Source organism: Puma concolor, chromosome B1 (assembly GCF_028749965.1).
Source record: "Puma concolor isolate L17-30 chromosome B1, mPumCon1.1.hap2, whole genome shotgun sequence".
NCBI classification, from domain to species: Eukaryota; Metazoa; Chordata; class Mammalia; order Carnivora; family Felidae; genus Puma; species Puma concolor.
The window spans coordinates 89,033,639-89,058,860 of NC_141670.1; the positions used below are offsets into that span (position 1 = coordinate 89,033,639).

Sequence of the window (25,222 nt, forward strand, 5' to 3'; positions counted from 1 at the left end):
AAAAAGATTTTGCAGAACCTTTGAGGACAGAATAGCATTTAATGTTTAAAAAAACGGACTCTCTGTGAATACTCAGTTTCTCTTTGTCTCTCTCTCCTCATACTCATACATATGCACACAAATACACTTTGAAATTCTAGATAAATATTTAGATTTTCTTTTACACTCACTTATTATACAGGTATGTATTGAACCAGGGAGCATCTTAAGGAATTTATATATAGACATGAATAAGATGGGCAAGGCCCCTGCCCTCATGGAGTTTACATTCTGATGGAGAGCTTTAAGAAGACCTTGGTGTTGGGGTGGGAAATAAAAATATCACATTGAAAGTCACGGGATGGTTCAAAGCCTTCCACATCATTGATACTGCTTCATCTTGGACAAGTAGAGATTGCTACTAGCTAATGCTTTAGCTGTCACACTTTGTATGCTAGAATTAGATTACCCCACATAGCTCTAAATCATTTAATTTATGCTATTCAAATAAACGAAGTGTGAGAGTGACATTACTTTTAAGTTGCTGAATGTTGTCTATGCATGTTATACAAAGTAAGAAAATATAGTCTCCATTAATCAAATAGCGTGGCCTTTCCCCTGGCTGGCTGTGCACAAGGCATGCGATGCTTGGTGTTCTTGCAAAAGACGTGAACCAGCAGGAGTTCGTCAGAGCTCTGGAAGCCTCCCTCAAAAAGTCTGGGAAGCTGATAGTCCCCGAATGGGCGAACACTGTCAAGCTGGCCAAGCTCAAAGAGGCTGCTACCTACAATGAGAACTAGTTCTACACACGAGCCACTTCCGCAGCATGACACCTGTCTTCTGAGGCAGCGCTGTGGTCGGCTCAATGACCAAGATCTAGGTGGATGTCAGAGAAACGGGGTTGTACCTAGCCATTTCAGCAGAGGCTCCAAGAGTGTGGCCCACAGGGTCCTCCATGCCCTAGAGGGGCTGGAAATGGTGGAAAAGGACCAAGATGGGGGCCGCAAAGTGACACCTCAGGGACAGAGAGATCTGAACAGAATCGCCAGACTGGTGGTAATGCCAACAGGAAGCATTAGAACAAATAGTGGGCTAATGCATTGCCTCGTTCATAATAAAACAAAATATGAAACAAAATAAATAAAGTAAAATAGCTTGGTAAAGGTGAAAATTAATGTATTTTTCAGGTTGGCAAATGCCATCTAAATAATGGAATGATGAATTTACAAGCAGGATAAATCTGTAATCCTATTCACTCTGCCTCATATGTATTCAAACAAATGTTTAAAATAAACACCTGTCCAACATGTGGTTACTTGTAAGAACCGTGATTTTTTTTTCCCCTAAAGTTCTTTAGCAAATTTCTTTTCATACAAAGCCTGTCTTGTGGCTTTGCATAATAATCAAAGCAAACAAAAATATTACTCTGTAGGCATATGCCAAGTGATGAGAAACAGCCTCCTCTACTCCCCAGCTAGGATAAAAATATTCACCTTTTTGCAGGTGTAAAGTAGCATTGCCAACTTTAAATGAAGCTCATTTGAAGGTTGGGTTATATATAAACCATTAGTATAATAGAGCAATTAACACTACTCCCGGGGTAGAGGAATAAATTGCTGATATAAGACTTTGTAAATGCTTTTACTAAGTACAGAGTCATATGATGTATATTATATAAACATACTTCAATCTATATGAGAGTGTATGAATGAGTGGAAACACACACATATATGCCATTTGGCAGAGTTCTGCTAATTCTCATATGATGATACACGAGTCAGTAGAAAAACAAACATCTGCTGTAGTTTATTTCCTTTTGTGAATGATTAAAGTGGCCCACCTTTTGAAAGTGAGTTTATACTTGGCCTTATTTGTCTGGCCCGCTCACAATGCAAGCATTTTTTAGCTCAGTGTTTTGAGAAAATGGTAAAGGCAAATTGATATGGTGGAGTAGGGCACCAATGGTTCTTATCATCAAGGGTGATGGTCTTGTTTATAGGGAGAGCAAAAAGCATGTCTATCAGAAGGCATCTGAATGAAACAACAAATTCCAGTTCCCAATTCTTGCTTTGGGATTCTGCACCTATTACAGAGAAAGCATGTGGCAATGGACAAAGTATACCTAGTTTCTCTAATATAAAATCTAGAAGGAATGTTCTGTTTAATAGACAGCCTCTTACAGTAGAAAAATAAGAATCATCATGTCTGCTTGTTGCAATGGGCCTCTATATATAATGAACATGTCATAGGTAAAAAGGGGATTAGAAGACTGAGGGTCTGAACAAGCTTCTGAAAGTCAACTTAGAGATATGGAGTAGCTGTCTCCAAATGAAAGAAAGGAAACACTTTCAAAAATCAGTGAACCTAATTAAAGGATCTCTCCTCATAGAGATGATTAATAGAAATAAAAGCAACAATAATTTTAGAAGTGAATTCACTGGATAGAGTTCACCAATATTGCAAGGATACCCTCTAAGTGCACAATATGTATGAAAGATCAACTTGAGTGAAACAATATGCCCCCTGATGACCAGTCAGGGATTGAGAACCATTAAAATATGCCCATTAAAATAAAAGTGAGTTTAGTATTACCCCAAGCTAGTAAAATTGTTCATTTTCTTTACATATCTATATGAATCACATAAAAAGAAAAAAAAATCATCTTGTAACCCAAAAGCACTAACCCTTTTCTAAACTACCCCCGTTTACAAAATATTTGTGTTACTAATTTTTTTAATGTTTTTATTTATTTTTGAGACAGAGAGAGACAGAGCATGAGCAGGGGAAGGGCAGAGAGAGAGGAAGAAATAGAAGCCGAAGCAGGCTCCAGGCTCTGAGCGGTCAGTACAAAGCCCGACGTGGGACTCAAACTCACAAACCCTGAGATCATGACCTGAGCTGAAGTCAAACGCTTAACCAACTGAGCCACCCAGGTGCCCCTACTAATTTTTTTTTTAACATGGACACCTTGTTGTGTTTTCTTAGTATATCATGGTCATTGTTGACAACAAAGGTATTGGGCTTATTCGGAGTCTTTAGAGAAGGGAAAATTTTTGTTGGGTATATGTCCCTAGCTGATGTGCTGTGGCATAGGGAAAAAATAGTTTGATTTATATTGGTAAAATTAAACTGAACCAAATCCCTGTTTCTGTTGGCAAAAGGAAGGGAGTTTGGAATTCTAATGAAAAGAGTCAAAGAATCGAAATGTGCTCAAGAGGAGGACTCAGACTTACCTCCTAAGAGGACTAAGGAGAAAGCTGACAATGAACAAGATCCTACTTTTGTCATCATCTGTTACCGGTTATTTCTCTTTTCTCAACCTGACATGTTTCTTCTTTTCCTGTATGTAAAACAACAGTAAGATTCTGTTGTTTTACCTATCTATAATCCTCTCTTCTTTTTAGTATTATCATCAAATTTTCCTTTAAGGACACACTATCCTCTATTTCGAGGCTATGTGGCATAGAGGGGACTGAACTCAAAGTCAATTCCAGGGGTCAAATATATGACCTACCTTGGTCAATCACAGTCATAGGGTTTAGTTTAGGAATGGGTCAGTCAACCCAAACCACAAAATTGGTTCCAAGACTCTTCCTGTAATGAGCAGGTATCAGGCCTTCTCTTTCTGCCTAAGTCCTTAATTTAGTATCATATAGGTCAGGAGCTTTGCAAACTATATGGGGACAGGAGGGGCCAAGATGGCAGAACACCATGGAAGTTTTTTATGTCTCTCATCCCTGAGGTACAGCCAGATCAACACTAAACCATCCTGCACACCTAGAAAACTTATTTGAGGATTAACACAACAATCTGCACAACCTGAACCAGAGAACTAAGCAGGTATGGAGAAGTGAACTGGGGGAGAAAGAAGCCAAGGAGGGAAGGGAGCTGTTTTTGCTTGCAGAGAGAGGACGGGGATGGGGTGGGGGTGGAGAGTACAAAAGCAGTTGGAGAGAAAAGAGAGTATGTAAGGGACTGAGCACAACAAGGGAGAAAGGAGAAAGGAGAGAGTTTAAATTCCATTAACACTGTATAAACAGGGGGAGCACAGAGTCTGAAATTCTGCAGCTGGATACCTGGCAGTGCTCTGGTGGGAAAAGAAAATCCCCAGGAGCAGAAAGTGAGGTCCAAGGAGGTCCTTGGGCTACACAGGGAGAGGTGGTTCCCCTGCTGGGAGGACATTTGGTAGAGGCTGTGTGGCCACCCCACAGCCAAAGGTCCCAGCAGACCCTGAAGAACAATCACGTTTACTGGTGTTGGAACAAGGACATTAAGGGTGAAGCCTGGCTCCAGATGTGTTTTGTGATTGACCATAATCCCTGAACCGCTGCTGCTACATGATCCCACGAACTTTTTCTGGGGTAGGCTGGCACCCAGCCGCAGTCTCTGGGCATCAGCAGTAGCACAGTGCCTTGAAGTCCCTGGGTGTGGCAGGCACCTGGTCATTGCTCACTGAGACCTTCCCCCAGAAGGTCTGAGTGGGTCAAAGTCGCTGTCCCTCAGAAGTGAGGGGTTGGGAAACACAGCCACATCTGGGATCAAACTTAGGGGAGGTGCCACCTGGCAACCTGACAGCGTGGTCACAGACGGTGTAAAAACGGGGGTAGAAGGAAACTAGAGACAAAGGAAGCATGTGTGATTGCTAGTCGGGGAGAGCACAGAGTTCTGTAACTAGAGACTGGGTAGTTGAGTGATGCCATTTTCACCCCTCCCATGCATGCACATACACACCTACATGCGCTACTACAATCCACCCCAGTAAGTTAAGCAGGGCCATCTGGTGGAGAATGGAGCCATTACACTAAGCACTGCCCAACCTGGCCAACCCTTGCTCTTCAGGAACACCACAAGTCTCTCCACCTGCTTAGTTTAGGAAATATGAAGTGCTTCATAGTTTGACTTCTAGGGGAAACCAATGTAATTTCAATCGTATTTCAGTCTGTTTGTTGGCCCATCTATTCAATTTTTTTCTTTTCTTTTCTTTTCTTTCTTTTATTTTCTTGAATACAGAAAGAGAAAAAAAGTATTTGTATTTTCAATTTTTATTAAAAATTTTTTCTTTAATTTTTTTCTACTATATTTTTTACTTTTTTTTATTTTTTTTATTTTTTACTTTTTTGAAAATTTTTCAAATTCTATTTTATATCCATCATTTAATTTTATTCTATTTCATTGTGTTCATTTTTTCAAATTTTCAAACATTTTTCTTTTTCTTTTCTTTTTTTCTTATCTTTCCCTTTTCTAATCTATCAAGATCCTGCCAACAAACAGACCAAAACACACTTAGGATCTAAGCATCCTTTATTTGATTTTTTGTGTGTTGTTTTTAATTTTTTAATTTATTTTTTTTACCTTACTAATTCCTTTTCTTTCTTCAAAATAACTAAATGAAGGAATTCACCCCAACAGAAAGAACAGGAAGAAATGACAGCCAGGCACATAATCAACACAGATTACAACACAAGCAAGATGTCTGAACCAGAATTTAGAATCACGATAATAAGGATACTAGCGGGGGTTGAAAACAGATTAGAATTCATTTCTGTGGAGATAAAAGATAGTCAGGATGAAATAAAAAATGCTATAAATGAGTTGCAATCTCAAATGGATGCCATGGTGGCAAGGATGGATGAAACAGAGCCGTGAATTAGTGATATAGAGGAAAAACTTATGGAGAACAATGAAGAACAAAGAAAGAGGGAGACTAAGGCAAAAGAGTACGATTTAAGAATTAGAGAAATCAGTGACTCATTAAAAAGGAACAACCTCAGAATCATAGTGGTACTAGAAGATGAAGAGAGAGAAATAGGGATAGAAGGTTTATGTGAGCAAATCATAGTGGAAAACTTTCCTAACCTGGGGAAAGACACAGACATCAAAATCCAGAAAGCACAGAAGACTCCCATTAGATTCAACAAAAACTGACAATCAACAAGGCATATCATAGTCAAATTCACAAAATAGTCAGGCAAGGAGAGAATCATGAAAGCAGCAAGGGGAAAAAAGTCCTTACCAGGGCAGGGAAGACAGATCAGGTTTGCAGCAGACCTATCCACAGAAATTTGGCAGGCCAGAAAGGAATGGCAGGATATATTTAATGTGCTGTATCAAGAAATCTTTATTCAGCAAGGCTGTCATTCAAAATGGAGAGATTAAAAGTCTCCCAGGAAAACAAAAATTAAAGGAGTTCATGACCACAAAACCAGCCCTGCAAGAAATTTTAAGGGGGACTCTCTAAGGGGAGAAAATACAAAAAAAAAAAAAAAAAAAAAAAAAAAAAAAAAAAAAAAAAGACCAAAAGCAACAAAGACTAGAAAGGACCAGAGAACACCACCAGACTCTCCAACTCTACAAGCAACATAATGGCAATGAATTCATATCATTCAGTGCTTACTCTAAGTGTCAATGGACTAAATGCTCCAATCAAAAGACAGGGTAACAGAATGGATAAGAAAACAAGATCCATATATATGCTGTTTACAGGAGGCCTACTTTAGACCTAAAGACACCTTTAGATTGAAAGTAAGGGTAGGGAGAACCATCTATCATGCTAATGGTCAACAAAAGAAAGCTAGAGTAGCCACACTTAGATAATTTAAACTTTAAAGTAAAGACTATAACAAGAGATGAAGAAGAGCATTATATCATAACTAAGGAGTCAATCCACCAAGAAGATCTAACAATTGTAAACATTTATGCTCCAAATATGAGAGTACCCACATGCATAAATCAATTAATCACAAACATAAAGAAACTCATTGATAATAATACTATAATAGTGGGGACTTCAATACCCCATTTACAGCAAAGGACAGGTCATCTAAACAGAAAATCAACATGGAAACAATGACTTTGAATGACACACTGACCAGATGGCCTTAACAGATATATTCAGAACATGTTATCCTAAAGCAGCAGAATAGACATTCTTCTCCAGTGCACATGGAAGGTTTTCTGGAATAGATTACATACTGGGATATAAATCAGCCCTAAACAAGTACAAAAAGTTTGAGATTGTACCATGCATATTTTCAGACCACAGTGCTATGAAACTTAAAATCAACTAAAACAACAAATGTGGAAAGATAACAACTACTTGGATACTAAAGAGCATTCTCCTAAAGAATGAATGGACTAACCAAGAAATTAAAGAGGAAACTAAAAAGTACATAGAAGGCAATGAAAATGATAACTCCACAGACCCAAATCTCTGTGATGGAGCAAAGGCTGTCATTAGAGGGAAGTATATAGCAATCCAGGCCTTTCTAAAGAAGAAAGAAAAGTCTCAGATACACAACCTAACCTTACACTTTAAGGAGCTGGAAAAAGAACATCAAATAAAACCCAAAACCAGCAGAAGACAGGAAATAATAAAGATTAGAGCAGAAATTAATGCTATTGAAACCAAAAAACCAGTAGAACAGATCAATGAAACCAGAAGATGTATATTTTAAAGAATTAACAAAATTGCTAAACCACTGGCCAGTTTGATCCAAAAGAAAAGGAAGGGACCCAAGTAAATAAAATCAAGAATGCAAGAGGAGAGATCACAACCAACACAGCAGAAATAAAAACAATAAAAAAAGAATATTATGAGCAATTATACACAAATAAAATGGGCAATATGGAAGAAATGGACGAATTCCTAGAAATATATGTACTACCAAAATTGAAACAGGAAGAAATAGTAAATTTGAACAGATCCATAACCAGTAAAATATAATTAGTAATAACAAATCTGCCAAAAAACAAGAGTCCAGGGCCAGATGCCTTTCCAGGAGAATTCTCCCAAACATTTAAAGAAGAGTTAACACCTACTCTCTTGAAGCTGTTCAAAAAAATATAAACGGAAGGAAAACTTCCAAACTCTTTCTATGAAGCCAGCATTACCTTGATTCCAAAGCCAGACAAAGACCCCACTAAAAAGGAGAATTATAGACCAATTTCCCTGATGAATATGGATGCAAAAATCCTCAACAAGATACTAGCTAACTGGATCCAACAATACTTAAAAAAATTATTCACCACAACTAAGTAAGATTTATACCTGGGATGCATTCAGTAGCTGCAAATCTATCAATGTGATGCATCACATCAATAAAAGAAAGAACAAGAACCACATGATCCTCTCAATAGATGCAGAGAAAGCATTTGACAAAATACAGCATCACTTCTTGATAAAAACCCTCAAGAAAGTATGGATAGAAGGATCATACTTCAAGATCATAAAAGCCATATATAAAAGACCCACTGCTAATATCATCCTCAATAGAGAAAAACGGAGAGCTTTCATTCTAAGGTCAGGAATAAGACAGGGATGTCCATTCTCACCACTGTTATTCAACATAGTATTGGAAGCCTTAGCCTCAGCAATCAGACAACACAAAGAAATAAAAGGGATCCAAGTCGGCCAGGAGGAAGTCAAACTTTCACTATTCACAGATAACATAATACTCTAGGTGAAAAACCCAAAAGATTCCACCAAAAAACTGCTACAATTGATCCATGAATTCAGCAAAGTCACAGGATATAAAATTTATGCACAGAAATTGGTTGTATTCCTATACACCAAAAATGAAGCAACAGAAAGAGAAATCAAGGAATCGATCCCATTTACAGTTGCACCAAAATCCATAAAATACCTAGGAATAAATCTAATCAAAGAGGTGAAAAATCTATACACTGAAAACTATAGAAATTTATGAAAGAAATTGAAGAAGACACCAAAAAATGAAAAAAAAAAATCATGCTCCTGGATAGTAAGAACAAATATTGTTAAAATGTCAATACAACCCAAAGCAATCTACATATATATGGCTGTCTACATATATATATATATATATATATATATATATATATACCTGTCAAATATATCTACATATATATACCTGTCAAAATAACACCAGCATTCTTCACCGAGCTAGAACAAACAATCCTAAAATTTGTATAGAACCAGAAAACACCCTGAGTAGCCAAAGCAATCTTGAAAAAAAAAAAAACAAAAAACAAAACAAAGCAGGAGGCATCACAATTCCAGACTTGAAGCTATACTACAAAGCTGTAATCATCAAGACCATATGGTATTAGCACAAAAACAGACATTGAGATCAATGGAACAGCATAGAGAACCCAGAAATGGACCCATAAACGTATGGCCAACTTATCTGACAAAGCAGGAAAGAATATCCAACGGAATAAAGACAGTCTCTTCAGCAAGTGGTGCTGGGAAAACTGGACAGCGACGTGCAGAAAAATGAACCTGGACCGCTTTCTTACTGCACCATACACAAAAATAAACTCAAAATGGATGAAAGACCTAAATGTAAGACAGGAAGCATCAAAATCCTCCAGGAGAAAGCAGGAAAAAACCTCTTTGACCTCTGCCACAGCAACTTCTTACTCAACACGTCTCTGGAGACAAGGGAAACCAATGCAAAAGTGAACTATTGAGACCTCATCAAAATAAAAAGCTTCTGCACAGTAAAGGAAACAATCAGCAAAACTAAGGGGCAACCAACAGATGGGGAGAAGATATTTGCAGGCGACATATCAGATAAAGGGTTAGTATCCAAAACCTATAGAGAACTTTTCAAACTCAACACTCAAGAAACAAAGAATCCTGTGAAGCAATGGGCAAAAGACATGAAGAGTCACTTCTCCAAAGAAGACATCCAGATGGCCAACTGACACATGACAAAATGCTCAACACCACTCATTATCAGGGAAATACAAATCAAAACCACAATGAGATATCACGTCACACCTGTCGGAATGGCTAACATTAATAACTCTGGCAACAACAGATGTTGGTGAGGATGCGGAGAAAGAGGATCTCTTTTGCACTGTTGGTGGGAATGCAAATTGGTGCAGCCACTCTGGAAAACAGTATGGAAGTTCCTCAAAAAATTAAAACCAGAACTACCCTGTGTTCCATCAATTGCACCACTACTAGGTGTTTATCCAAGGAATACAGATATGCTGTTTTGAAGGGACACATGCACCCCAATGTTTATAGCAGCACTATCAATAACCAAAGTATGGAAAGAGCCCAAATGTCCATCGATGGATGAATGAATAAAGAAGATGTGGTATATATACACAATGGAGTATTACTCGGCAATCACAAAAAATGAAATCTTGCCATTTGCAACTATGTGGATGGAACTAGAGGATATTATGCTAAGCAAAATTAGTCAGTCGGAGAAAGACAAATATTATATGACTTCACTCATATGAGAACTTTGAAATAGAAAACAGATGAACATAAGGGAAGGGAAGCAAAAATAATATAAAAACAAGGAGAGAGACAAAACACAAGAGACTCTTAAATATGGAGAACAAACAGAGGGTTACTGGAGCGGTTGTGGGAGGGGGAATGGGCTAAATGGTAAGGGGCATTAAGGAATCTACTCCTGAAATCATTGTTGCACCATATGCTAACTAATTTTGATATAAATTAAAAAATAAATAAATTATTAATAAAATAAAGAAAACTATATGGGGAGGGGGCCCTTCAAAACAAATCCTATGAAGAATTAGAGCCAAGATATAACATAAATAAAACAAAACAAAACTAAACAAAACAACAAAAACAAACAAACGAAAAAATCCAAGAACAAATTCCTGGTGATGCTGTTTGAGAATCTTAATCCAGCCATTCTGGAAGTTAATCCTGGATTTCAGTACTAGGAGCCATTTACTTCTGTTTTGTTTGAGGTAGACTGAATTGTATTTCCATTACTTGTAACCCAGGAATTATGTTAATATACCATAGAACTGATCCAAATAATGTAAGGTTGAAATTATAGACACTTATCCCTAGATAACTAAAAGAAAAAATAAAAAAAAATAAAAAAAAAACAAATAAAAATATCAAATGCACTGGAGTGTAACAAAAAACAAAGAGATTCAGGAGGGAAATCAACACTTGGATAAAGGGAAGACATAGGGAGATCTTAATTTTGCAATTTTTAGTCCGAGGTGTTCCCGTCTATGCTATTTGGGGTGGTCAACTCTCTGATAAAAAGCCCACAGTCTTTCTGGATTCAGGCAATCACAACTGTTGGAAAATGAGGCAAAAACAAAAAGCAAAACAAAAAAACCCAGAAACAAATGTAGTAATAGGTGTCCTTAAATTCTGTGTATAAAGTATGCTCACATTTCTGGCTGACACTTGAAACATGTATTTGTGGGGTAGACTTTAAACAACCTGGAACAAGAATAAAAGCACTGAATTGAGAGTTGAACTGCCATCCAAGATAGAGTTTGCGATTTGATTCCAGCCAAGTTAATTGATTGCTAAAAGAACTACAAACAACCAACAGTCTTCAGGGGAATATAATCGAATCCAGAATTTTCACAACATAATATTCACAATGTCTAGGGGATGATACCAAATGTAAACTTCAATGGAAATTAATGTCAAGATATAAGATTTTTTAATTCATAGAGACTTTAAAGCATCTGTTAGAGCTATGCTCAGGATATAAATAAAAATTTGCTTGTAATGATTAGAGAAATTAGAAAAATTAGGAGTAAATATAAATTGTAAAATATAACTCAAAAAAATTACTATGAGGGAGTGAGAGTAAGGTTCCATAAAATAAATAAACGATATGAGCAAATTAGGGATAGAAAATTTTATGTCTTATATAGATTGGGGAACCTATCTTCTTGTTCCAGTAATATTTAATTATGATCAATGTTTTCAGGTGATTAGTTTACATTTAGTAAATTCTTCATTCAGCACATAGTGAGGCCAGCAGTCATTTAATACAGTAGTCTGTAAACAAATTGTAACTTTGCTCACAACAGAACTTGTCATTTTGATTTTAGTCATTTTTATATTTTAATTGATGTAAATCCATTTCGGTACAAAGTAGAAGATAAATGAGTACATGTTTTAAAGTTACCATTAGAGAAACCAATTTTAAAAATGTCCGGGGGTGCCTGGGTGGCTCAGTCGGTTAAGCGACCAGCTACGGCCCAGGTCATGATCCCGTGCTTCATGGGTTCAAGCCCCACATCGGGCTCTGTGCTGACAGCTCAGATCCTGGATCCCGATTCGGATTTTGTGGCTCCTTTTCTCTGCCCCTCTGCCAATTGCACTCTGTCTCTCAAAAATAAATAAACATTAAAGAAAAGAATTTTTTTAATGTCTGAAATATGAAAGGACATAAATGGTAATGGAACTTCACTCTCATACAGCTTAGAAAACACTTTATGCAATATTCCAGGAAAAAAAAAATTAACAATTTCATGGGAAAGCCAAAGTCCCATGTTTATAAAACACATAGGCAGTAGAATCAATTAGCTATAGATTTAGTTCCAGATCTGTTATTTATTAGCTATGTGAACTTAGGCACATCCTTAGCTTTTTGAACTTCAGATAGCTCATTCCATAATGAATAATTGGCATTACCAGTTTCTTTTCTCCTGTACTTTTTTTTTTTTTTTTTTTTTTAACGTTTATTTATTTTTGGGACAGAGAGAGACAGAGCATGAACGGGGGAGGGGCAGAGAGAGAGGGAGACACAGAATCGGAAACAGGCTCCAGGCTCTGAGCCATCAGCCCAGAGCCTGACGCGGGGCTCGAACTCCCGGACCGCGAGATCGTGACCTGGCTGAAGTCGGACGCTTAACCGACTGCGCCACCCAGGCGCCCCTCTCCTGTACTTTTTAAAAGCATTTTTTGTTTGTTTGTTTTTGTTTGTTTGTTTTGAGAGAGAGAATGAGAGATAGAGATCGTGTGTGTGCGTGCTTGCACCCAGTGTAAAGCCAGACTTGGAGCTTGATCTCACAACCATGAGATCATGACCTGAACTGAAATCAAGAGGAAGACACTTAACTGACTGAGCCACCCGGGCGCCCCTTCTTTTCTTGTTTCAATGCTTATTATTTTCTCAGTTTACTTTTAGCTACACTAACTGATACTAGTGGCTGTCTTTATTGTGTCTCTTTGGAAATACCTTATTGGCCAGTGATTAAAAAAAAAAACAAAACATCATTTTAAAAAGAGGTCAGTTTGATGATAAAGTAAGATTTTCTTCATCCCTGAGTACATAGCAAGCCACTTTCCTTGTTATGTTGTCAATAAGCTGTTTTATTCTTTGTGAAGAGAAATTCACTCTGTTTTTGCATTAGTAAAGAGCAACAGTGAATTCAGTTTCAACACAGGGATTCTCAAATGTGCATACTTTTTGTGAAGGTTTTATAACTATTAAAAGGACACAGTTCAGTTTGTATAGTTCTTCATAATATTAACCAAGCTCTTACATGTTTCTTTGTGTCTTTGAACATCGGCCTTTCATTTTGTCTACTGGGTAAAAATAACTTATAAATATTCCTGGTTCCACTTTCTTCTATAACATGTGCTTGGCTAATTCCCCAGGAACTCCCCCCATGTGGCTCCACTTTGGAATGATTTACAGTATTCTTTTTCCTCTTTGCCAATAACTTCAGTGTGCTGCTACTCCTCCATCTGGTATGGAAAAGAGAGAGTTGTTCTTTTCAAGAACGCTCATGAATGGAAAAGCCAACATACTCATTCTTCCCCCACACCCAGAAACTTAAAAAAAAAAGAAGGAATTAGGAGTCTACTTAAAAAATACAAGCTGTTTGAGATTTCCAAAATTCTAGCCATAGTGTGGAAATGACATTCCTTCAATTATGTATGAATCATCATTTTTGTGGAGGGAAGGGGGAGACATGTGAAAGAATACAGTTCTTTCTCTGTGAAATGATCTAATGGCTCCGTAACTCCCCCAGCCCGTCAGCTCCTGCCTTGCAACTCTTCAAGAAAACACAATCAATCATTTATCTCTGCCTTCAGATTAGATGATTGGCTCTTGAGGTCTTCTGAGGTACCCCTGTATAAATTGAAAGCATAGGTGGCAATAAAATTGTCTTAACCATTAAAAGGAAAGGAAAGATTGCAAGTTGAGCCTAAGGAATGACTATATCAATAGATCCCTTCCCTTTGCTCTACACTCAAAGGCCAGGTGAACTCTAGACAGAGTGGTAGCAAATTTTTATTTCACCATGACAAGGCAGTACTTAAAAAGAACATAAAAGCATGCAGCAGCAATTTTTACAATATTTTTGTGTCCATGGGAGGCCACCTGTCTATTACTACCAAATAGCTGAAAATATTTGAATCGTATGCACATACACATGTGCATACACACACATACAAACACTATATTATCAACATATGGATATATATTAGCCAAGTGTGACATGATTGGATTGTGTAACCATTTTTTTATGAGCTTAAATTATTCAAGCGCATTTTCTGCTCAATCACAGAGCCAAAAATTATTAAAATAGAATAAGAGAATTAGCTTACAGAATGGGACGAAAGCTACAAATATAAGTATAATGATATAATAAGTATAATCATACTTATAAAATTATAATTATAAAAGTATAATTTTAGAAGTATAAATGTATAATTATAATTATAAAAGTAAAATATATAATTTTAATGAATTCAGAAATAATTTTCTTACTTTCCTCATTATAAAAGCGACTCATGTTTATTACCAAAACATTCCAATGATACAGAAGCTTATAACACAAGGTGAAAATACCTAGTAATCTCTACTTAAAATAAGTCTCTACTAATAATGTGATTCATCTTTCCTGACTTTTTTATTAGCACACAAGTATATCTATCATTTTAAAACCAAATGAGATCATGCTATAAGTGATGGTTCCCAAAATCTTTTGAGAAAACAAAGCTAAACATATACACATGCACACACATGCACACACATATGTAAATAACCATTTTTTTTTTAATTAAGATAATTTATGTGTTGGGACACCTGAGTGGCTCAGTCAATTAAGCATCCAACCCTTGATTTTGGTTCAGGTCATGATCTCAAGATTGGTGAGACTGAGTCCCGCATTGGGCTCTGTGCTAACAGCATGGAGCCTGCTTCGGATTCTTTCTCTCCCTCTCTCTCTGCCCCTTTTCACACTTGAGACAGAGCACCTGCACATGTTCTCTCTCTCTCTCAAAAATAAATTACAAAACTTAAAAAAAGAAGATATTTTGTACTGATGTACAACATATGATATTTTCTTCATCAGTATATGAATGTCTTCCTAAATTTTGAGAGGTTGTATTGTGTTTTATTTTATGACTAATATAGAAAGCATTTCACCAATATCAGTGATAATTTGAGTCATGTATATTTTTATTTTGACTCGTAGTATATTTAAAGAAAAACATATTTTAAATTTTGGTATTGTCAAATTACTCCTCTAAAAAGATGCCAAAGCTTCACAAATGTTTGGCCTACATATCTAGCTAACCACTGTGCATTGATCTGTTTTTCATTTTTGCTATTTGGATAGGTGAGAAATATCTCAAATATATCTTTCATAAATTTATGTATATTTCTCATATTATTAAAACTGAGTGTCTTTTTATATGCTTATTTAATGTTATGACTTCTATAAATTTTTATTTATTTTTTAAATACACATTTATTTTAAAAATTAAACCCTAACTACCTGATTTTCTACATAAAATTTGATCTGATATACACAATGCTCTTTGTTTTTCATTGAAAATGGATCATTAAAAATTTGATATCAGTTAAGTCAATGAACATTCATTTGTTTCAAAAAAATATTGGGCAGTGATTTTTTCTTAGAAAGCTATTAGGTGCTAAACATACAAACATAAATAACTCCAGCCAGGAATTAGGCAAGCCTGTCTTTTTAAAAATTTTTTTTTTATTACTTTGTTTAATATTTATTTATTTTTGAGACAGAGAGAGACAGAGCATGAGCAGGGGAGGAGCAGAGAGAGAGGGAGACAGAATCCAAGGCAGGCTCCAGGCTCTGAGCTGTCAACACAGAGCCTGACGCAGGGCTTGAACTCACGAACCACGAGATCATGACCTGGGCCGAAGCTGGATGCTCAACCAACTGAGCCACCCAGGCGCCCCATTAGGCAAGCCTGTCTTAAAAAACTGGTTTCTCACATTACTCAAAGAATAGTAACCAATTTCTCTGGGCTGCCTAATAGAATCTGAGGAGAAACACAATATTTAAGTATTAACCTTTTACTGTTGTCCTGTAGAGATTGTTTGCAAAGCTCAAACAGTATCTGATGCCCTCTGCCTTCATGGAAATACACTCTGTAACTCATAGAAATGAGCCACCCTCAGTATCCTTGCTGGGCTCATGTGTTGTCTGAGGTTAGCCTATAGGAAGTGTGGTCTCTCTGTGAACTTGGTAGTAGATTCAGACCTCAGTAGTTGTGGTCTTGCATCAATTATGCCCAGAGCAGGAGATCTGAGTGGTGTATAATCATGGCTTCAGGAGGCTACTTTTCATCTTTTGTTGGTTGCATCCTGGAAAGGTGAGAAGGGCAGCAAGTTCTAAAACAAAGTCATTAAAGTCAAAGCACATTGGGGAATTAGAGTTATAGTAGCATCCAGTTACAAGAAAGGAGAAACCAAGAACTCTAAGATCGAACATATAATTGTTTATATGGGACAACAAGCAGTGGTCTACCATTCTGGAGATAAGACTGATGGAGGTATTTATGATTGTCTCAATTCAAGCTTATATAGGTGAACCTTACAGAAGTTTGAATAGATACAAATTGACATGTGATGCTACTGGGCAGCTTTTAACATTAGTTCTAAGTGCAGTCTAGACATAACTAACCTACTGAGGAATAATGTCATTCTAAATATTTTTTTTCTCTTGCCTTCTGGTAGAAACAAGTTGTCTTTCATTCTTTTATCTATGGCTTTGGAGCAAAGTGCTAGGAATGGGAGTAGGGTGAGAAAGGGAGCAAAGAGACCAAGCCTGTTCTGTGATATGAGTGAAGCTACCTGTCTCTGGCAGCAGGAATAAAGGAATCCATAATCAAGTCTTGAACAGTTCTTCATAGCTACAAAAAGGAGAGTGATAAATACTTTTTATTCTGAACATGCTATCCAAGCCCCCTCTCCATGTTGAATTGAAGTCACCACCACAACAGGAACACCAGAACCCAGTGTTATGTTCATAGGTTTAATTACAAAAAAGACACCACAACATCTGTGCTTTGACAGTTTTCATTATATTAATTTAAGATGACAGCTTCTTTGGTGAAACATTTTTCTTTCTGTTTTACTTGTATGCTGTGCCTCATGGTGATTATTGTAGACATTATTTCACACAGGGTGGTCCACAGTCATTTAACACCTTATATCACTTTGGGATCTTTGCATAAGGATTCATTAATTAGGTGGACAGAAGATAAATGTATCTGTAACAATGGCAAGTAGCCAAGGCTTACTCCTCCCAGGTGTTCAGAGAAGTTGCTAGAACCCAATCCATCTTCAGAGAATGACTATCAGGGGTTCAAGAGGGGAAAACATTGACGTGAAAGAATGCTGTTTCAAATAATCATTAAAAATGAGATGGATTTACTTATTCAGATGAAATTCTTTTAAATTAATCTCCCCCAAGAGTTACTAAGCAAAAATCTTGGAATACTTCCAATTTTGGGCTGATACAGCTTCCCGGAGAGTCTAGTAAATGTTTTGAGGAATCCCATATTAGGGTCATTTTATTATATTTCAGGATCTAACAGCAGTGAAGGTACTTATAAAATATACTAGAACTGGAATTCATTTGGAGAAAATTAGAGGGCCCTTTATGTCTAGGAAATGAAATTCTTTGAACAAGAAATGTTTTCACTCACATGTTTCTCTTTACTGAGGTCTTTTATATACCTCAAGTAGTATGATTTTTTTTTTAACTGTCAATGTCTGTGATGTTTTGAATCAATTCTTGTTTGAAGATTAGGACAACAAAGTTGGGTTCATGATGATTCATTTTCTATGAAGTTTTGTTGGTTTTTTTTTTTTTTTTCCCTGAGATGTCTATCCAAAAAAGGCTTTACCATGATTATAGGGTCACTTGTGTGATAGCTGGTGATGGCCAAGGAAAACTGAAAAGTGTCTGATTTAGAATGTCAGCTGATATGGTCTACAAAAATGAAGTTTTGAGGATTCTGCAGATTTGTGTATATCTTATCAGTACTTTATAATTCATAAACCTTCCCAGGACAATTTTTAGAAAATCAAGTTAAAGCAACTAAAAATTTCAGCAATTTGGAACATTATATAGCTATAAGAACTAGAAGTACCATAGCAGAACATGCACAGAGGCATTGGATAGGATGGGGCAATAAAGATGTTTTGATTTTAAGGAATATATTTTTACTCTTTGCCTTACGTTTGAGATATAAACTAATATGTTGCTATTTAAATGCCACTGGGATCAGACATTATTCTTAAATATTGTAAGTGAATCAAGCACTAGCAAAAATTCTATCCCTGTAAAATGCCTAATAGTGGTGTCCATGTGTGTATTCTGCCTCTTCAAATGTTGATTATACAGTATTTGAAACAGGGACATGTGTTATTTTCAAGGGGTGTGTATTGTCAGCCTTTTGGTTCACCTTCACTATGCCTTGGCTAGTCACCAGAGTGAAACCCAAAGAATTAGCAAATTGCTTTGTTTCCATGTATTTGTTTCCATGTATTGCATGTGTTTCCATGGTATTTGAGAATAAAATTTACCAAATTTTTATGACTCACGAACTTCAGCACTTACTAATCATATTTTGGCAAATATTTTTACCAGCGAAGAAGTAATACAAAAAAAGCAATGATATTTAAAACTTCTCTTCCCTCTCCTTTTAAAAGTACAACTTTTTGAAAAAAAGAAATCATATTTGTTTTTTTTTAAATATATCTACTCTTTACTTTTGAAAAAGAGTTTCCATTTTTATGTTTCTTATTTTATCCTGAAAACTGGATGATGTTGTATAATTCTTTCATTTTATTCCTACTAGAAGAAATGCTCTGGATTAAATTGTTTTTTGACCAATAGAACAGATTTTGAAATCAAAATAATCTGAAGGTTATTTGAGATGTTCCTTAGATATTTCTGTTTCTGAGCATGTGGAAGCCATACGTCTACTAAAGATAATAGAGAATTCTGGGGAGCAAAGGAAGAAGAAGAAACTCAAGTTTAAGGTAAATAAGAACTCTATTTTTGCATACAGAGACACAATAGTGTTTTATATTTTGTCATATATTAATTGTTTTAACTGATATTTGGTGATCTTTCACCAGGTTTCAGGCACTAGGTAGGCACATGAATTCTCTAGTAATAAAACTAAGAATATGTCTTTCTCATTAATAACACAGATGAATGAATGATACAATAATATGTAGTAAATTGCAAAGATTTCTCATTTGTTGATTTTTGGCATTAAAATAAATTCTTTCTGAATGAAATATGGCCTTTTGTAGCAACGTGGATGGAACTGGAGTGTGTTATGCTAAGTGAAATAAGTCATACAGAGAAAGACAGATATCATATGTTTTCACTCCTATCTGGATCCTGAGAAATGTAACAGAAGACCATGGGGGGAAAGGGAAGGGAAAAAAAAAAAGGTTAGAGAGGGAGGGAGCCAAAACAGAAAAGACTCTTAAAAACTGAGAACAAACTGAGGGTTGATGGGGGGTGGGAGGGAGAGGAGGGTGGGTGATGGGTATTGAGGAGAGCACCTTTTGGGATGAGCACTGGATGTTGTATGGAAACCAGTTTGACAATAAATTTCATATAAAAATAAATAAATAAATAAATAAATAAATAAATAAATAAATAAATAAATTCTTTCTATAAGTGTTTTAAAAATTGGATTGTTATGTAAACCTATTGCTTGATTCATTAACACTTAAAGGTAAAATTTATTACTATGATTTTCCTGAAGTCGCTTTTCATTTTAAGCATCACTATAAAGTATGGCATATTGTCAGATTTACAAAAGAACAATAATTTTAAAAATAGAGTTAAGATGAATTTGCCATGAAATTCCTACCAGAGTGATTTTAAATATGTTTTATTTTATAGAATTAAAAACATATTTGTTCCAAGTATCAACCCAGGATAATACAAGAATGGTTTCCATTCGGACTGCATAAGCAGTTAATGGATAGAATGTAAATATACCATCCAGCTTTATTTCATAGTAGATGAACCAGTTACTAGAATTACACATATTTTCAGATCTATTAATCTTTGGCCAGAACACAATCTCCCATGATCAATATTTAAATTTCTAGTATGTGCAAAGCTCGTTGTTACTTTCCCCCCAACATGGTTATCTCTAATTTAATATTTTAATTCTTTTATTATAATAGAAACCCCAATGCTTTATTTTTACCCCATTTAACATAATTCCCTGAACCTTTGAGCTTGCACTGATTTTTGGTTTATTTTGTTGTTTAAATATAGTCAAGGTAGTCATCAGGGAAGTGCAAATCAAAACTACAAAGAGATATCACCTCGTGCCTGTCAGAATGGCTAAAATAAAAAAAAAAAACACAAGAAACAACAAATGTTGGCAAAGATATATAGAAAAAAAACACTCATTGGTGGGAATGCAAACTGGTACAGCACTGTGAAAAATGGTATGGAGGTTTCTCAAAATTTAAAAATAGAACTACTCTACAATCCAGCAATTGCACTACTGGGTATTTACACAAGGAATACAAAAACACTAATTAAATGGGATACATGCACCCCAATGTTTATAGCAGCATTATTTACAATAGCTAAGACAAGGAGGCAGTGTAGATATCCATCAGTTGATGAATGTATAAAGAAGAGGTGGAATATCAGTCAGTTTATAACTTAGTTGATATATATATTATATTCCACCTCTTTGTGTACATAATATACACATACACATTCCATTCCATATATATGTTCCATTGTTCTATACATACACACACACACACACATATACACACAATGGAATATTATTCAGCCATAAAAAGAATGGAATCTTACCATTTGCAATGGCATAGATGGAGGTAGAGAGTATAATGCTAAGTGAAATAAGTGTGACAGAGAAAGGTAAATACCATGTAATTTCATTCATGTGGTATTTAAGAAACAAAACAAATGCATTGGGGAAGAAAATGAGAGTGAGAGTGAGAGAGAAACCAAGAAATAGACTCTTAACTATAGAGAACTGATGGTTACCAAAGGGGAAGGGACTGGGGAGATGGGTGAAATAGGTGATGGGAATTAAAGAGTGTTCTTGTGATGAGCATTGGGTGATGTATGGAATTGCTGAATCACCATATCCTACACCTGAAACTAATATAATACTGAATGTTAACCAACTGGAATTTAAATAAAAACTTAAAAAAAATATATAATCAAAGTAGGGACTATTTCTAAAGTAAACTAAATTAGTACTTTAGCAACATTGTTCTTGGTGGTACCACAGATCTTTTTCTCGGCTTTTATCTCACATTACTCTTTTTTAGATCATCTTACAATCTACCTGCCTTTGTCTGAGCTATAGACTTAGCATTAGTGATAGGGAAATCAAAAATCTCTTCAGTGGTGTCTCATTTTTTCACCATTAGTATATATCCATTGCCTTATAAGACCCCTGTTTAGATATCTCAAATCTTTTTTTTTTTTTAAACGATTCTTTTTTTTTTTTTTTTTTTCAACGTTTTATTTTTATTTTTGGGACAGAGAGAGACAGAGCATGAACGGGGGAGGGGCAGAGAGAGAGGGAGACACAGAATCGGAAACAGGCTCCAGGCTCTGAGCCATCAGCCCAGAATCCGACGCGGGGCTCGAACTCACGGACCGCGAGATCGTGACCTGGCTGAAGTCGGACGCTCAACCGACTGCGCCACCCAGGCGCCCCATATCTCAAATCTTTTTTAATCTCCAAATGTCCCAAACTAAAGTCATTACCTTCCTTCAAAGGTACTGAGCTTCTGTTTCTTTTCAGTATTTCCTGTTTTGATATGTAGCCCAACCATAATCCGTAGTCACAAAGCCAAAATACTGGAAATCATTGATCTTCGTAAGGTTGTCAGTTTATAACCTAGTTGAGATAATTGATAAACCCCTCAAACTTAATGGCTTAATGTAATATAGTTAATTTCTCACTGTCTTCACAGTCAAAAACAGATATCCTGATTGGTAACCTTCCTGCAGTATTGATTCAGAAATGAAGATTCCTTTAAATCTTTTATCTCCAAAGTTAACCTTTGGCTCCCAAGGTCAGTGTGGAGGTCATTTCCATCCAGGAAGGCAACAAGTGTAGAAAGCATAGAGATTTACTCTTCAGTGGCTTTTATGGACCAAGTCTAGAAACGCATATATCTTTTCTGCCATTATTTTATTAACTAGATTTTTGTGTATGGCTATACCTAACTGCATGGTAGTTGGAAAATTTAGGCTACTTGCATGTCCAGAAGAAAAATAAAATAAAATGGGTTTCAGTGATTATATAGAAGTGTCTCATGAAGTCTTCTCAAAAATCTCCCCAGCCCATTTCCAAATGTCTTTATCAATGTTTAACATCCCCCTCTCTCACTGTCCTTCCCTCCCTATTTCCATCCCTTCCTCTTTCTCTCTTCCTCATGTGAACTATTACCATAGGCTCTTAATGGGTTTACAAAGTGGAATGATTATAGTGTCAAAATTTGCTTAAACGAAATGTGCATTCTTTGTATCCACAATATCTGTTTTATAATATTTAAAGGTGCTTTTGATAGTGGACACAACACAATGACACTCGGATATGTGAAAAGAAGAACTCTGTTTATACATCTCCAAACAAACAAGCAAGGCTGCCAAGTAGGCACTTGCACCTGGGGACTGAGTAATAGCAATCTAGAGCTGTAGGAGAAAGCTTATATATAGCAAGAGGGATGGGGTTAGCTACGTTTCCAGGGCTCCCTATAGATTGGCCAATTTGAATAATTTTTCAGACTCTGGGGAATGAAAGCCTCCCCTAGTTTTCTGGCACCTGGACTAAAGCAATTAGAACAGGTGTATTGTGGCCCCCGTGTGAGAGCCTGATAAGAGAAGTTGTTGGGATGTGGACTTAATCAGCTACTCATGAAGGAAAACTGGCCTCTACTCAGGGTTACAAAACTAGGCCAGGGGGGAGAAAGTAGATTTAAATGTTTTATACAGTCCTTGGTAAAAATAAGTACTTGTTTTATCTTCATCAAATAGAACAAAATTAATATCCTGGAAAAAAAAAACTAACATTATTTCTTTGATCTTGGGCTTAGTGTTAACATCTAGCTTTAGCCATTCTGGAATCAAGGTAACTTTGGATAGCCATTGCAATGACTTTTGTTACAAATCTATTAAGATACAGTGATCTAAACTTCAATGTGTTTAATTTTCAGTAACCTTCTAAAACTCCAGAAGTTTTTGAAAATAGTGAACTTTTGGGTCTGACCATAGGTTGACTCAAGTATTTCTGTATTATCTTAGACAAGGTCTCCAGATTCTCACCTCCATCTTCTGATGGAGGAAACACCATGTGCAAAGTTATCCTTCATATTAGTATCATTCATTTTATGTTTAACCAAACCAAAAGTATTCATACTAAGTCTCAGTTTACCATACGTTTTATTTTCATTGTCATTAGCAGTGGAAACAGTCACTTTCTGGTCTCAACATCTGTGAAATGTAATGGACATTCAAGAGGAAAGCTAAGAGTTATTTTATTGTGCATCATGAATTCTTGTTTTGACTATTTTTCATTCTTAATCATTTGGGATGCTTTGCACAATTCCATCTGCAATACAGAGCTGGCACGGTGCTCTTCTTGGAATCAATATGTATTCCTATTATATCTTCCTCATCTTGATAGCAGAGAGCAGAGAAACCATTTTCATCTCTCCTAATGCCAGACACCTGCTTCAATTGTCTGGTTTGGTTCATACAATTCACTCATTTCCCGGATTATTACAAACTTACATCGGGAACGATTTTGGCAAAACACAGTTTCATTTGAAATGCTTGTTTTTAGTTTCACCTTTGTACCATCTACTCTACCATTGTTGCCAGCCCTTTCCCTTTGGTTTTCATCCATTTTTTTTCTTGTTAATATTCACTATTGAGTTACTCATTAAAAATACTCTAAAGATTTCCTTGGTTCACATATGACATATTCTCTATTCTGGTGATGATGAAATTCAGCTGAAAATATCTCAGTTTAGATTATGCTCAAGAAAACCTTGAAAGTACTCAGCAATTAGCAAAAATCATGGCAGCCTAGTTAGTGAATAAGTAGGTACTGATAAGTTGCTTTTATGTAAATTCTTTCTACATATATCAATTTATTTGACCTTTACAAAGCCTTGTGAACTAAATAAGTGATTATAATTATTCCCATTGATAGATCAGGATTCAGGCTGAGAGAGGTTAAAAAAGCTGCTGAAAGGTCACCATGCTTTTTTAGTTAGTTATCACAAAATCATGCATACTTTTTCAATATCTTAAGAAATCTGAAATAACTATGCAAAATACTTTTTAAAATAATAATGTAATATGTTCCAATTAATGACTGAAGAAAGAGCTAAAATGGAATGTTTATAATTCAAATTGATTCTTAATATCCCTTAGTCAAAAAATAAATGGAAATTCTACTTTTAAGGTATTTGCCTATGTCTTTGATTGATAGTAAATAAATATAGGTCCTTTGATTTATAGTAAATAAATTTCTAAAGTATAATCATGAGCTCCTCATCCTATAAATTTTATTTTTGTATACTTCTTTGGAATTAAAAAGAGAACATAATGTTATAAAAAAATGAAAACCCAATACTATTTATTGTAACTCGTATCACCTGTCAATGGATATAAATGTTGATACATTTTTAGTTCTACATTTTTATGATGCTATAATTTACTTATATAACTATTACAATATTCTGTTTGAATAATTCTGTCCTCTAACAACTATAATCACATAAAGCCAGGAATTTGTAAACATACAACTTAATAGAATCTCTAGAATTATAAAAACTAATGCCAGGGGAAAAATTTTTATTTTTAGTAAACACTTGAAGGAGAGGAATAACTATAGCAATTTTGAAAATATACTTTTATTAGCCATCTTTTCACAGAACATAACCACTTTTGTTTCTTTTCAAGAAAATCCGGGTATTAAAATGTGTGTGGAAAAATTAGTATTGCTCATTGTGCAAATTCATCTGACAAGTATATATGGATCACCTACCATGTGACGGTATTTGCTTAGATCCTCCGTGCTCTGTTAAACTATGACTCCAACAAATAAAGTTGTAGGCAATGATGGAGCAGTAAATATGACAGTAACTTTCAAAGAAAAGCCAGTAGTCTTTTGAGATTTTTA

General features: G+C 35.7%; 1 pseudogene; it reads left to right on the plus strand.

Annotated features, from left to right (window-relative positions):
• Positions 1–606: 606 nt before the first annotated feature.
• LOC112858602 (small ribosomal subunit protein eS19 pseudogene) lies at positions 607–1,075 on the plus strand (annotated as a pseudogene).
• Positions 1,076–25,222: the final 24,147 nt, after the last annotated feature.